General features: G+C 44.2%; 1 long non-coding RNA gene across 3 annotated transcripts; it reads right to left on the reverse strand.

Moving 5' to 3' along the window:
- Positions 1-1,219: 1,219 nt before the first annotated feature.
- Positions 1,220-12,950, reverse strand: LOC135412393 (uncharacterized). Of its 3 annotated transcripts, none has more exons than XR_010429626.1 (5): positions 11,995-12,948; positions 6,918-9,326; positions 6,424-6,533; positions 5,943-6,065; positions 1,220-4,451 (listed from the first exon to the last, which is right to left on the reverse strand). It is a non-coding gene; the product is annotated as an uncharacterized LOC135412393 (long non-coding RNA). The 3 variants fall into 3 exon arrangements; XR_010429625.1 differs by having other exon boundaries at positions 6,918-9,469; XR_010429627.1 differs by lacking the exon at positions 6,918-9,326 and having other exon boundaries at positions 11,995-12,950.
- Between the last annotated feature and the right edge of the window lie 1,749 nt (positions 12,951-14,699).

Genomic DNA, 14,699 nt, shown 5'->3' on the forward strand with positions numbered 1-14,699 from the left:
TGAACAAGCTCCTTCTCCACTCAGCTGTTTACACCACCCATCTGAAGGCATTTGAAGGTAGTGCCTAAGCAGGGAGTTAGGTCTCTCTGGCTCTCACGTAGTCAGCAGAATAAGGGAGGTTGCTTCAGGCAGCAATTTAGGGCTCCCAGCACAAGTTTCTTTTCTTGACTTCCCTCTGGCCTACGCAGGGGACCTGAGTAGTCCAGCCCCCAAGCCAGCTACAGATTTCTTATGTGAAAACAAAAGCTATAGGCAAAAATTACTTAAAGGCTTGACACTGTATGTCTACCAGGACTCCTTTTTTCCCTTTTTGCTTTTTTGAGTGGGTCATTTCTTAAACACTCTTCATTTGAATTCAAAATGGTGAGTACATCAATTTGAAAATGCTCAAAATACATGTGCGAAATAATAGGAAGCATTGTAAAGCTAACTTAAGTTCTTGGCGGCAAAGGGTATGAGAAGAAGTTTAATGTGTTGTCCTTTAAAAGAATCTAACATTGTATGCACTGGTGTAGAAATACCATAGATCCTGTTTCAATTAAATGACTTCATTGAAAGAGCCATAGCATGAAGATCGAATGCTAGTATTTATTGAAAGTGATAAATTATCCAAGGATTATACTTCATAAACACAAGATTCAATGTCTAGGAAAAAATGTAATAACTACTTTAGCTATATTTTAAGAAAAAGCTGTTCTGTGAGTAGCTAACAGAGCCTGATCCCCTATGTGTTTGTGTCATATCCTCTGCATGTTACTACTGTATTAACCCTATTCATCTCTCACGTCCCCACTTGATAATCCCTTTCGGCAAGAGAGAGCTGCCTAAAGCTGTCCAAGAGCTCTGGGTGAACTGGCTGATGCATGGCCACGAACGCTTGCTGTGCATCCAGGCATTGCCAGGCAGAAGCAAAGCTGACTTTGCTGAACAGGTGCCAAGTTACCTGGAAGAACAAACATGGTTTTTCTCTTCCATCCAACCACAAATTTTCATGGCAGTTATTGGAACTTAACGATGTTTGGGAGTTGTCCTCCTCTCTCAAATGTGGTTAAAATTGGCCTGAATTTTTGTAGAGACAGGAGGGGGTAGTGGGGGAGAAAGAGTGAGAGAGAAAACATGGCTAAAAATAACATTTGGATTTTTCCAGGCCATTTATCCTGGAATATTAGAAAATGTAATGTGTAAAATAATACTTTTTTTTTCCACTAAAGACACATAGTAACACACACAACTTAATTATTTTTATTTTGATCTAGTAATACATTTTCATATACGCTGACAGCTGCATTTTCTTCAATTCAGAGTACATACACTTTGAGCTTGGTATTTTTCAACTCCCCAAAGGATGGACAACACTCTAGGGAGCCATTTGGCCAGTGGGAGGAAAAAGCACTTATCAGTGTGTGGATTATTATGGAGATAAGCCCATAGCTGTGTGAGAAGCACATCAGTAGAACCACATCTGTTTACATCAGCTGAGGATCTATTACTTACCTGTAATAGTATGTTTCTGTAACAAGCGTGGATAGAGCCTTCCTAAATCTTCGTTCACAAAGCCTAGCCATGATGATGATGTTTCCCAAGACTGCCTAACTGATTTTGGACTTAATATTTGATTACATGATCATTTTAAGAACTCTGCAATGGCTCATAAGAGAAATCTTGCTGTCTTTGGTAGTTTTGTCTAATTCATACTCTAGGTTCCACAACTCTTACTGATACTATGTATTAACAAACTAAAGAGACTGTTTTTAACAGTCTGTGTCACTGTGTTCACACTACTCATCAGTGAAGTTAGTTACAATTTTGGGGAGCTAAAAACGTATCTTTAAAGTAAGCAGACTCAAAGGTTGGTCCACAGGCATAATTGACAGTACCAGGGTTTGGAATGAAATTCAAGTCCTACATGCTAATACTAAGACCAAGATACAGCAGGTTCAGGGCAGCCCTCACTGCTTTTGGCATTCGGATGCCATAGATAAACATCAATTACTGTTTTTGGCAATACTATCTTCCCTCGAGTTCATACTTTCACAGTAGTTTCAATTTGGCTACTGCATCTGTCTTCTCTTTTCCATGCCTGCCTCCATGGCTCCGATTAAATGCTACAGAGGTGCAACACACCAGATCAGCATGTGGTGGATGAGATGCAGATGCATCTAGCAAAGGCTTTGCTGTTATGTATGTTGTAATTTATAGTTTTCATCAAGTGTCTTTCTAAGGAAATAGATTTACATCCATACACATTTATCTCTGCCTTTCCTCTTACAACACCACCCCCTTTATTTCTTTACTTTCTTTTTCTGTTTCAGTATCTCTCTACTGTCTTTCTGTTATTGCTTCCTTACAGAATGCCACCATTTTATACATTCATATGTCTATGGTAGAAAAAAAGCAAAAGAAAATGGATCAGTAGAAACACTGGCTTTGCAGAGACCTGTATGGGCAAGTCACCAAGGAAATTCTGCTGCAAAGTAAGCAAGGAAGCCAAAACTTTTAAATTTCACTACTTCCAATACACATCAGCTTAATGTTCATTTCATCAGAAAAAATACAGATGACTTAGAAATCTAATTACATTGACCTTCAGAGATGTTTTTTACTTGCTGTCACTCCAAAGTCAGTAATAGAAACTCTCAGAATTTGATCTTAGTGCTCATAGTCCCTTGCTCTCATTTTTAAAAATTAATGACAGTGCATCTGTCCATAGTCCAGATCTCAAGATGCCAAACTTTTATTCTCTTTTTTGCTTTTTGTTTCCATAGGAATGTTGCTGGAAACATGGATGGGGTTCTGTTCAGATCAGCTTTTCAAGTATGCACTGTTTCACATTGAAAAAAATTAAGAATCGTGTATGGAGAATGAACAATTTTATTTATAGGGAAATAATTGTTTTGTCTGTTCTTGATTTCTTACATATTCAGTTACTTTCTGAATATATCATATAGGCTATTGTACTCCAACTGCACTTTGGTATAGACATCTACCAACACAATAATCAGTTGTGTTTACATTACAATCAGACTTGACTCATGCCTATAAAGTCATCCCATTTTATGTATTTACACACATATTTTCTCCTCACTCTTTCCCCAAACAGACCACACAAAATGCAAGGAGTGGTTCATAACTTCTGAACTCAAATCTACAAAAGCTGCAAAATATCAGGATAAGGCTGCTGCTTAAGACAGAAGAATAACTGGTAGTTGGAATTAGGATGTGGTCATCTGTAGACCAACTCTGGAGAAAGAGCTGGGGTACTCTCTCAATGTATTTTAGCACTAGAAACAGGAAATAAATTAGAATGGTGACTCTCAGGCATCCCACATCTCATTCTAGCTTGTGAACCAGGCAAGGTAAAATGGGCTTTTAAGAAACGGCAAAAGAGAGCAAGCTTCCACTGCCATTATGTTTTACATAGAGGGATAAAATCACTTCAGACAAAAGTAAGGCTTGAATGTGCAGCTTCAGGAGCTGAAGCTATCTATATTCCAAATCTCGATCAGCTGGATTTCAACATGTGGAAATGATGACTGCAACTCTTGCTCTCGGTGAACAGGTTTGCCCTTGAAGGTCTTTCAAAGATAGGAATTTTTGAAGAATTTTTCATGAAAAAAAATCTCATGAAATTTGGATGAAATACCATTTGGGTGAAAAAAAAGGATCAAAGAGACAAGCAATGAAAACAAAATTACTTCAGACAGAGATACCATCCAAAGTACTGAAATTATCTGTCCCTAGTCCTGCCACAGTACCTGTGTGACTGGTGTGAAGGAATTGATAATTTTTATTAGACAGCTCTACAGCATCTCTGTTTGATGACTTGAAAACTGTGGAAAACACGTCACCCCCTCAAATACTTCCCCATCTATCTGGAAGGCCAAGTGACTTTATACACATACAGCAGTGTACTAAAGAGCCTGTACCATTAGAAGCACAAATGGTCCCCCTGATTTGATGTAAAGTGCTAGAAAGAAAAATCAAACAGATAAAGATCACAGGGGTTCACAGGCGTGTGAAATCAATGAAAATTACATAGAGGTTGAATTTAATTGGCAATCACAGCATTGTTTTGTCAGGTCTAATAGAGACTCACCATGCTAAAAATCTAAATGCAGCAGTACAGCAAAATTAAAGAAAAAAGAAATGCGATCAGGAAAAACATCACCAAAACCTCACAAGGAGGTATCTGGCATAAAGTGCTAAAATAAACACTTTGCCAAATACTTGTTGGCAAAGACAACAAGTTTTCACTTAAGTTCTTTAAATGAAAAAAAAAAAAAAAAAACCACCACACTCTAGGACCTATTATTTGTAACTGTGTTTTTTCTGTAAACTTTGCCTGTATGAAAGGTACCAGGCATGTTCTTTATTATTCTTTTAAATTGGTGAAGTTTAGATTTTCTTCCACTCTGAAATGATCCTGGAACATGCTCTGCGCCAGAAGGACTCTGGATGAAAAGTAAGCATAAAGAGTTTAATAACACAAACATCACGAAATTATAATTAATTTACATAAAAAGCCATAATAATGCACATTTGTAGTGTTGTGGTAAATACATTTTTTTAGAAGTTAACACTCTTGCAGGAGATTATCTTTTTTTCTTATTTTTTAAATGTTCTGACTTCAAATTTCAAATTGCTTTTCTATGTCAATGACAATCTTAATAAAGTCCAATTAGTTCCACAAGGCACTTTCTGATGCACAAGCCTCTGGCTTGATTGCGGTGAATGGTGGGTATTTCCTGTGTTTAAGTCCACATATGGATTGAGTAAGGCAGTGGCAGAGAGACTACTGTTTTCCTTCACTATATCTTCATTTCTTTTTCACAGGGTAAGCCTTTTTTGTTTTTCCTGGCTCTGTTGTCAAAACATTGACCAGAGTTTTGGCTCATGGTATTGGAATACGAGGCCAAAACAATCCTCTGAAAACCAGTGTGGCAAAATGTATTTTAAATCTATACATTCACCATTCAGCCATGGGAGTAACCACGCCCACTGCCCCACTCTGTGGTTTAAAAACAACATGGCTTTGCCCCCAGAACAGTTTGATTTATTTGACAAGCTTTTTCAAGCTGGGTATATCAACATTTAAACTGTTCTGAGGCTTGGCTTCCTACGTCACATGTACAGCAAGTATTAAAACACACTATAATCATTTTCTGCCTCTATTAAACTAGACAAGGTGAATGCATTGTGCATTCTGCAGGATTTCTTTGAAAACCTGTCAGTCTCTCCAAAGAAAGACAAGTTACAGTGATTCTTTTATTTTTTTTTCCCCTCAAAAACACAGAATTGGGATCTTTTAAAAATTACCTTTGTTACATCCATTTTGGAAAATAGACCATTATAATGAGTATGTAGACCTAATTCCTGTTCTTGACATAAAAAACTCCAATGCAAAACAGTGAAAGATGACACATTTTAAGGACTACTTCATAAAATGTAGCAAGTGTAACAAGTACCCTGTGACAACTCAAAATATTTTCCTGCATTATCAGGTCCCTGGAAGGATTTTCTTTCCTTGGGAGTAACAGGGAATACAAACAAAAACTTGGCTGAAAAAATGAAATCAGGACAAGACCAATTTTGCACACATGACTGGGAAAATTAAAGTATAGAGATGGTGTATGGTAGATTAAATAATCTACCCAAACAGAATCTAACAGTTTAAGTACTGGGGTGTAATTCCCCTGAACCAGAATTCCTGTATGATTTTCTCCCAGCTTTTTTTGTTACATTTTTTTTGTGTTGGGTACCACATCACTGAGCTGGGCCTCTGTTTGTGCAGGTTGTATCGATGTGATCTATCTAACAGTCATATACAGAAATACATTCATAGGCACGCAACAAGAAGTCTAAATTTGGGGTAACTGGTGGTTCTACCTTGAACGACCTATAAATGATCCATGTGACATTTGAACCAAATTTAAATATCCCACCTGGATTTACTCCCAAGCGGCACAGCGGGAACCAAGGAGCAGACCAGGAAGTGCCTTTCGTCGTTTAATCAAACATAAACTTCACAGCCAAACCCGTTTCATTTTTGCGTGCTGCAGAAAGCTCTACAAGGAACGGGGAGAGAATATATATGTTTGTGAACGCAACGACACGTGTTACAGTTTCTCTGTTATCCTCCTCTCAGCCCAGTGCTCCGCTGCCCAGCTTCCACCCGGGGTGAGGGGCAGCGGGGGGAAGAGCCAGCCCTAATTGAGAGAAAAGCAAAAGCAATCAGCCCGAGGGACGGACGCACCGCTCAATGGGCCGCTGCTGATGGATGTCCTGCCACCCCTGGAGGCCTGGGCGGCCCCAGCCCCGGCCCCCCCACACCCCAGGCCTCCGGAGCGGCGCTGCAGTGCGGACCCGGCCGGTCTCATCCCCGCCGCCCCCCGTCCCTCGGCCCCGCCTGCGGATGCTCCTCACCTTGGCGCGCAAACTCCGGCCTCCAGAGCCGCGGTTTGTTCCTCTTGCGTCGTATTCCCGTCGGCCTTCGTCACGAAAACCGTAAAACCTCAGTGCTGGGTTTTTAGTGGCTTAAAAAAAAAAAGTAAAAAGTCACATCAAGCAACGTTTCAACAGACCCCATAAACCCGAGATGCGAGAGCTAAAGGGGAGAGGGAGGAGCAGAAGCTGAAGTATGAGCAGGAACAGCAAATAGCTTCTTTTTTACTCCCAGACACCATAACTTGTTTTACGATTAGTGATCTGTCTAAAGATTTGTCCTGGAAGTACTTGATATTGGGTTACAAAAGGTTACGTTAATTGCATTAAGCCATAATGACCCATGAAGGACTACAAAGACTTGGAGAAATCACGCTTCCTCCTTAAAAAAATAAATAAAATAATATATTAAAATAAAATAAAATAAAATAAAATAAAATAAAATAAAATAAAATAAAATAAAAAATAAAATAAACCAAAAGGGAGAGCGCGGCAGGGCGGCAGGGCTGGCGGCACGGCCGGGACTCCTGGTGGAAGCAGGCAGGGCGGGAGGCAGCGCCCTGGCCCCGGTGGGCTCCGACCCCGTATGCCTTCCCTGGTGCCGTCGCCCCCCGCCCGGCTCTGCTACGGCGGGAGGGCGTGTGTCGGCCCCTGGGCGCAGTCGCCTGCGTCATGGTCCGGAATTAAATGTGTCTACTAATAATCTATAGTCTCGCTCGCCGGGGCAGAGCAGACAAACAAAATTGTCATTCCAAATGAAAAGAAAACACTATTTCTTAGGAGCGTTTAGGAGGGTGCACAGCGGGACATATTTTCTTTCTTACTGGCAAGAGTTTGTAACTGGATCCCTTAACATTACTGAGAACATGAAAACATGAAACGAAAGTATTGATCCAAGAATTCGCCGAAGAAAAGTACCCAAATACACACTGGTTTGTTTGAAATTTTTTTAAGGTTACATCAGATGTTTACGGAGGAAGTGGAAGCTTGTGATAAAGCCCCTGCGTGCCCCATTCAAACATGCGTGGAGGAAAGTGTTATTTGTGTTGTTAAATTTACATTATGTTCACTTTAATTGCATCAGCTGCTAGATAGATCTAGGAATAATGGCATTTAAGAGGAAAATAGCAATCATCTTCAGAAGATTGCAGCATAATGGAATAACCTAATTAATTTAACCTTGCAGTCTTCCATAATGGCTGCACTTTATCATTTCCACAGATGGAGCTTGAAGGAATTAACAATGCTGTTTATCCCAGAAGACATCTCTGACTGTGGTTAGCCAATGGCAGATTTCCCACTTAAAGGTGCATTTCTTCACTTGAGAGAAACCAACTCGAGCCCCGGCAATAGCTGTCGAAACTTGCTAATACTGTATGTGTAGGGGATATTGAAAACCAGAGAAAATGCAGAATGGTCTCATCTTTATGGTCTCATCAAGTGACGCTGTGAGAAGATAGAGTATTTCCTTTCTAACTTCTCCAATACCATTTCTCCTTCTCTTCCTTTATTTTCCCCTTCGCTATATTTTTTCTTTAATAGCTTATCCTACAAATCTTTTTTTTCCTTTTAAAATCGCTGTACGTGTCTATTTCTAGATATTCAACCCCTCTCCTAGATGATTTGCAATGCAGAATTTTTATGCATGGGAAACCTGAGTAGACGTGAGGTAAGCACTCCTCCACACACAAAACACAGTAAAAGCCGGATTATTTGAACAAACTGATTGTTTATTATTTCAGGAAATAATGCACGTTGCCATATTCTAGGATGCACATGCATTCATCCACTCCAGTCACTCGTGGGTGTCAGACGGAAATCGAGAAGGGAGAAATATGCCGTGATACAAATGTAGGAATGCACCACAGCAATTAAGTGCTCTATACCTTTACCTGTATAGGTATTAAAGACTGTTGTTTAGCAACTTTGAGAGGGGTATTTCCTACCCCAACAGCAGGGTCTTGAGGAGTCAACCACGGCAAGGAAGCAGTGAACCAGACGAGCACATTGTGGGCACCATTCTCTTTTCCCGTTCTTGTACAAAGACAAACGTTTTACGGGGGCACGGAGACAAGGGTGGTTCTGCGTTCTGTATGCAGTAGCTGTGCTTCTGTGTTCGAGACGGATCTTAAACAGTATTGCTTTTTTTTAAGGTTTATTGGCATCCGGGGTTTACTGTCGCTGTTGCTTTGGGGAGGGAGAAGGGGAAGGCGGGCTTGCACACTTCCGAGTACCTGGCAAGCAAAACTCCCATCCTTGAACTTAGTCCTTATCTCTGCCCCAAATGACAATTTGATACCGTTCTTACAGGCCGATACAGAAAGCGTCTTTTCTATCTCTCGTTTGTACGCAGCAGCGTCCAATAGAAACCAGCGCACGCATGGAAAAAATGCGGGGCTTCTGGTAAAATTCGTACCGCTCTTAGTTTCTATAAAGCAGTAAAGATGAATGGCAGCCCAGGAGCCACCCGAGTTGCTTGCGCCGTGTCCTTCAGGAGGATAGTTTTGGATCCAAACCTGAATTTGTTAATCTGGCAGGTATCTCCATCACCAGCCAGCGGACACAGTATCTACAGGATACGAAACACTTGAGTGTGCTGTCACTTCTCTTCTTGGCGGGTTAAGTCCCCGACTGCTGACGGCCGAGAGCATGGCGGGGAGAAGCGCCTGCCTTCCATCCCGACCAGGGGTACAGAGCCGCCCCGATCTCACTGCTCCTTCAGGGTAGGTACGGCAGGGAGGGTGCAGGGATTTGAGCCGATGACGTAATCCGTGACGCAAGCCCAGCTAATGCGGAGATAGTGATGCCGCTTCGCTAACTGGTTTGAAATCCTGAGCATTGGCCACCTGAAAATAATCCTGCACATCTATGTGTATATATTCCCACTGGAGGGGGAAAAAAAAAGAATATAAGGAAGAACGGGAACAGAGAGTAGCGCAGGGGACCTCAGGCTTTTGCTGGCACGTAGCTGGTCTGGGAGTGGGACAAAGCGAGAGATGCAACCCCGCTGTCTGCGCCGCGTGAAAATCTGTTAAAAAAACAAACAAAAACAAACAAACAAACAAGCACCAAAAAACTACCCACAAAGAAAAAAGCAAAACCAACAATAAAACAAACACCAGTCAAAACTTGGGGGGAAAAAACCCCAAAAGAGACTAGGCACGGCTGATGAATCCCGCAGAGGCACACAGGTTCGGCGGCCCCTCCGAGCCGGCCACACCTGCTCGCCCCGCAGACCCCCCGCGCAGCCCCACCAGGCGCCCGTGGATGCCCACAGGTTGTCGGTGCCCCTACAGTGCTGGCGAGCCGAGGGGGAGGGGATGGCCGTGCTGCCGAGTGTCAGTGATGCAGTTGCTGCGGGGGGATTAAGTTTTGGTTATGATGTAGGCTAATACCGCTGTGGGACTTTGCCGCATTTCAAATCCTGCACGTGTGAGCGCAGCTTTCCAGCCCCTTCCCTGCTCCATGGTCACCATATTCCCAGTGACAGTGATTTCACTGAAAATAAGAAATTTTTTTTTAAACCGGCAAAGTGTAGCTATTAAAAGACAGAACACAAATCCCAGCGGAAAGCCGCATGCTGCGGGATCCCACTGTCCCCTCGGAGGAGCCGGAGGGCCGCGACGGTCCCCACCGCCCCCTCGCAGAGTGGTGGGCGGGGGGAGAGGGGCCACCTCCCGCTCCGTGCTCTGCTCCCGCCTCGGCCGCTCCTCCTCTCGGCTCAGGGAGATTCACCTGGGAATCCAACAGGACTTTCCTGTTTACCCGGCCCCGGTGGCCCTCGCTGGTGCTACCGCTGGTGCCGGCGCCCTAGGAAGGGGAACAGAGGCTCGGGGGCAAGGGGACATTATGGGGGCCAGTGAACCGGGAGACGAGAAGGCTGTAAGGGCAGCTGCTCTGTAGTCGAGACCTGGGCTGTTCTTGTCCTGCTCAGCCAGAGAACAGTGATGCTGCAAGTGCGGAGGCGGCGGCAGCATATTCCCCCTGCCTTTCTTGAACCGTCGAAGCCAAATCTCCCTGGTGTCCCTCTAGAGCTGACCTGCAGCCGGAACACCAGGGCCCGAGCAGAAGTTCTGACGCGTCCCCCCGGTGTCATCCCCACCCGCCTGCCTCAGCATCAGCCCGCAGCTCAGGTTGCCTCCGGCTTCACCCGCAGCGCAAGCCGCACATGCAAAAGGCCGGGCCAGGGCCGGGCCGGCCCCTGGTAGAGCGCGGAGCGGGCCGGCCGAGGCGAGCAGGGAGGCTGCGAACGCCTCCCCCGACACTTCCCGCCGCCGGGCGCAAGCGCTCAGTCAGGAGGGTGGGCTTTGCTTGGAACGAGGAGATCACGTAAATCTTAAAATCTCCTATGAAAATTAATAAAAACACACGAAATCCTAGACAGTCCATAGCAACTGATTTTTATCTACCGTTTTACGCGTTTCATTATCCACCTAAATATAGCCACCTCGTGATTTAATGTAGTTCACGGAGACCACAGGCATTTTTGGCTTCCCTTAGCCTTTTCATTCTAGCGCTGGCAAAGGGCTGACTTCAGTCTTCTCTCAACAGTTGACTATATCTGGGGGTTGGGATAAGACTAAGAAGGAGAAAAAGACTGCATTCGATATATTTGTCTCAGTACCTCTTCAAACCAACTTGGAGAACCCCAAGAGCTTCAAACCCTGTTTTTCGGTACATCCCCCTGTGTACTCGCTTTCTGTCACCGTTACGTCTCGACAGACAACTTCTTTAGAAGCTGGAGACACCCGTCCGGATTGGGGGAGGCGGGCGCTGGCTTTAATCAGCATAGTCAGAGAACCAGAATCAGGTGTGGATTTGTTTCAGGGCATGTTTGCATCAATCAGTATTTTCGTTACAATCTTGTCAACAGTTTTAATTCAAAGCGTATGCTAAAGCCGGAGAAACTGAGCCATACAAGGGACAGAGTTATTTTTAGAAAAATATTGTTAAACAAACTGGCAAGGCTGAAATATTCTGATGCTACTAGAGGCTAATAACTTTTTCTTAGCTTTAACGACAACGAAATGGCTCGACGTAGTGTGGGAGGACGGTCTATAATTTTAGCGAGCTTCGACCGTGGCCTGCCAATCCAGAGGAGCGCACTGTCTCCTCCTGAACTTTTCCCTCTACGTCTATGTCAGGCGCGGATAGAAACCTCTGCTTTCCCCAGCATGAGCTGGCGCGGGGATGAGAGCACTGGGGGTCTGCGGTCCGGGGTCACAGCGCCAGCCCTTGCGCGCCTTGGGGCGGTCCGCGCCGTCCCTCACCACCCACATCCCCAGCCTCCCCCCGTCCCGCCTCACCGCGCCCTCCCGCGCAGCGCCCCATTGCAGGTCTCGGGGAACCCACGGCGTCATCTCGGTGCTGCGGGCAGAGAGGGATGGGAGCCCCCATCGACTGCACAGGTTTTGCGCGGAAGGTGGCGGAGGGACTGTCCGCGAGTTTGCGGCGGGCAGTCAACGCCAGGCGCCGAGAGCCGTGGGGCTCATCTCCTGTGGAGCCAGGGCCGGCTCAGCCACCCCATCGTCCCTCTCGGGAGGTTAAACTCACCTGATTAAAGGCTAACCCGACGGAGAAGCGCTCCTACCTGCGCTGCGTTTTTGGCTTAGCTATTTGCGTGGGGCTTGGGCGGCCCGGCTGTGCGGACGCCCTGCGAGCGTCTGGCCGGCTCTTTTCGCTGCCGCTCTCCGGCATCCCCAGCTCACTTTTCACATCAAATAGGCCATTAACTTTTGATCCTGGCTGTTACATTCCAAGTTTCCCAGCGATGTTTCCTGCATACTGAGCCCCCCCGCCCCCACTTCTGTCGCACTTTGCATTTAAACACCACCCGGTAGATATGAATTTCTGTCGAAAATGTAATTTTGAACATATGCACTCATTCGTCTCTTCGCGCTTGGCCTCACATCGAAATCCCTCTCGGAGGAGGGACCTAACATTTTAGAGCCCCAGAAGAGTGTTAAATTTTTGGCTTGCTTACATCTTTCAGCGACCGAGCCAGAACGAGACCTATTAAAACACTGACTAATGCCTGCGAAGACAATTTCCATAACTTCAAAGCCCTTACGCGACTATTGGCAATGGCTGCGTTTAAGCGCTGCAAAGAGCAAAGGGATCAGAGATACGTTAGCTATTCCCGTTTAGAACGTTATTAAGCGGGAGCAGTGACTCAATCTTCAACGGAATAGGCTTTGGTTTTTTGGGTTTCTTTTCCTCATGTGATCTCCTAGTTTCCTCTCTTGTTTGTAGGAAGCCACTCGAATGACCGAACGTAGTGCTGAAGGAGAACTTCCAGGGTGCTAGAGGGGGTCCTCTTTGCGAGACAGCGGGTCGGCCCACTGTGGGGGGAAGGGGGTGATTTCACGCATGGTTGCACCCCAGTCCCTGCCCATCAGCCGCTTCCCCGAAACTCGCTGCGGGGGGCCGAGGCGGCGGAGCTCCGGGGTAGGTCCCTGCCACGTCCCTTGGAACATCACTCAGGGGCCCCGTGTCCCTTGTGGGATCTCAAGCCCGGAAAATGCCGTCAAAGCAGTCAGGGAGGGGAGTGTTCAAAACACCGGGCTGAGCATCCCCAGCCCGGTCCGCGCTGCCTCAGGCCCGCGGAGGCGGCGAACGCGGCTCGGCTGGGGCAGCTGCGGCCGAGAGGCACCGCTTCTCCCTACTCCCTCGTTTCTTCCTAGCACGTTTGCAATGTCAAATTTCATCGTGGGATAATATTTACTTAAAATTCGTCGTTTCGTTAAGGTGTTTTTTTTTTTTTTAAATAAATTCGCTTCCTGGAATATTTCCAAATGTGTGTTCAGAAGGGGCTTGAACAAACTCGGAGAAGGTAATCTTAAATTCAAGCGTTTTCCCCCAGATATCTAAGGATGATACTTTTTCTTATTAACTTGTCGGAAATGTGTTGCAATGCCTTCGTATAATTTTATTCATTAACGGAATACTATTATTTTCTCATCGTTACAATAAATACTTGCCTTGTGAATTACTGTTTTCTTCGAAGACATTTGAACCTCCTGTTACAAAAACAATTTTTCTTGAATATATTGAGAAATTTTCTTTATTGATCTTAGTGAGGATATAGTAATGACAGATAAGCAAGACTTACATTGTCAGCAAAGTGGTTAAATTACACGGACCAGCCTCTCGGACTGCTAAGAGCTCAATCAAGCCATAATGTTATAAAGGAAAATGAGGAACATGAAATATATACAGGTTTTCCAAGATCCCAAAATAGAACACCTTTAAGTAAACTTCTGTACCTGATAAACTGCAGTTCTAAATTTACAATAGTGACTGTACTTAACTACTTTCTCAAGTGGTCTCATGTACAGTAATGCACAAGTCCATGTTTGTAGAATATGACATTAAACAAAAGGATTGTCACTCTGAATGGTTCAGCCTCCCATTCATACCTGTGTTATGTACACAGGTTTCTCATTTCAGGCCTTTATTGATGAAGAACCTCATCCACAAATGTGGAGAGAGCAAAGCTAAGGGTATTATTCCACTGCACGTGGAATATTAATTTTTAAAATCTTAATGAACTACGGCAAAATCAAAATTACCAGACAGTTTAAATACAAAGTAGGATTACATTGATAATCTACTTTATAATCTGGTTTTAGCCAGTTATTTCATGAAGGAAACCTCTGTAAATCCATGTATTCATAAATAGCTCGGTGGGTAGTTTCATTAAAATTACAAACACAAGTGTCTACAGAATTAGATCTTAGAAAGCATTAAAAAATTATCTCCAGATACTGAAAAAAAAAAGTGCTCAAAACTCATTGGAAGTCTGAGGGACTTCTATCAGTGACCTGGGGAGCTGTGGGAAGTTTTTATCTGCAGACACACAATTAGCAGATTATGAATCCGGAAGATATCTTATCTGCTCCTCCACACAATGCTAAGTTGCTGTTTTCCCCATCTCCCTCCATTGTCATTAGTTTCAGACAACTCCTTATCAAGAAGATAATGACAAAGTAATGGAGTATTGGGGGGAGGGGGGAATGAGCAGCACAGCAGAGGGAGAAATATTTAAAATTATATTTAAATCATCACATCACATGGAAGATAACAAATATTGGAGGTGTTGAAAACATAAACATTACAGATGAAAATGGTTTCTTTTGGGGAGTTAAAGAAAACATAATCAAGAGTTAGAAGAGATAGATTAATGTTTGAATGGACTATTTGTTATTTGTCTTCTCCTGGGATCTTCTAAAGGAGTAGGTGAAGGTCTGTTATATGTG

The sequence above is a fragment of the Pseudopipra pipra genome, chromosome 1, assembly GCF_036250125.1.
Source record: "Pseudopipra pipra isolate bDixPip1 chromosome 1, bDixPip1.hap1, whole genome shotgun sequence".
NCBI classification, from domain to species: Eukaryota; Metazoa; Chordata; class Aves; order Passeriformes; family Pipridae; genus Pseudopipra; species Pseudopipra pipra.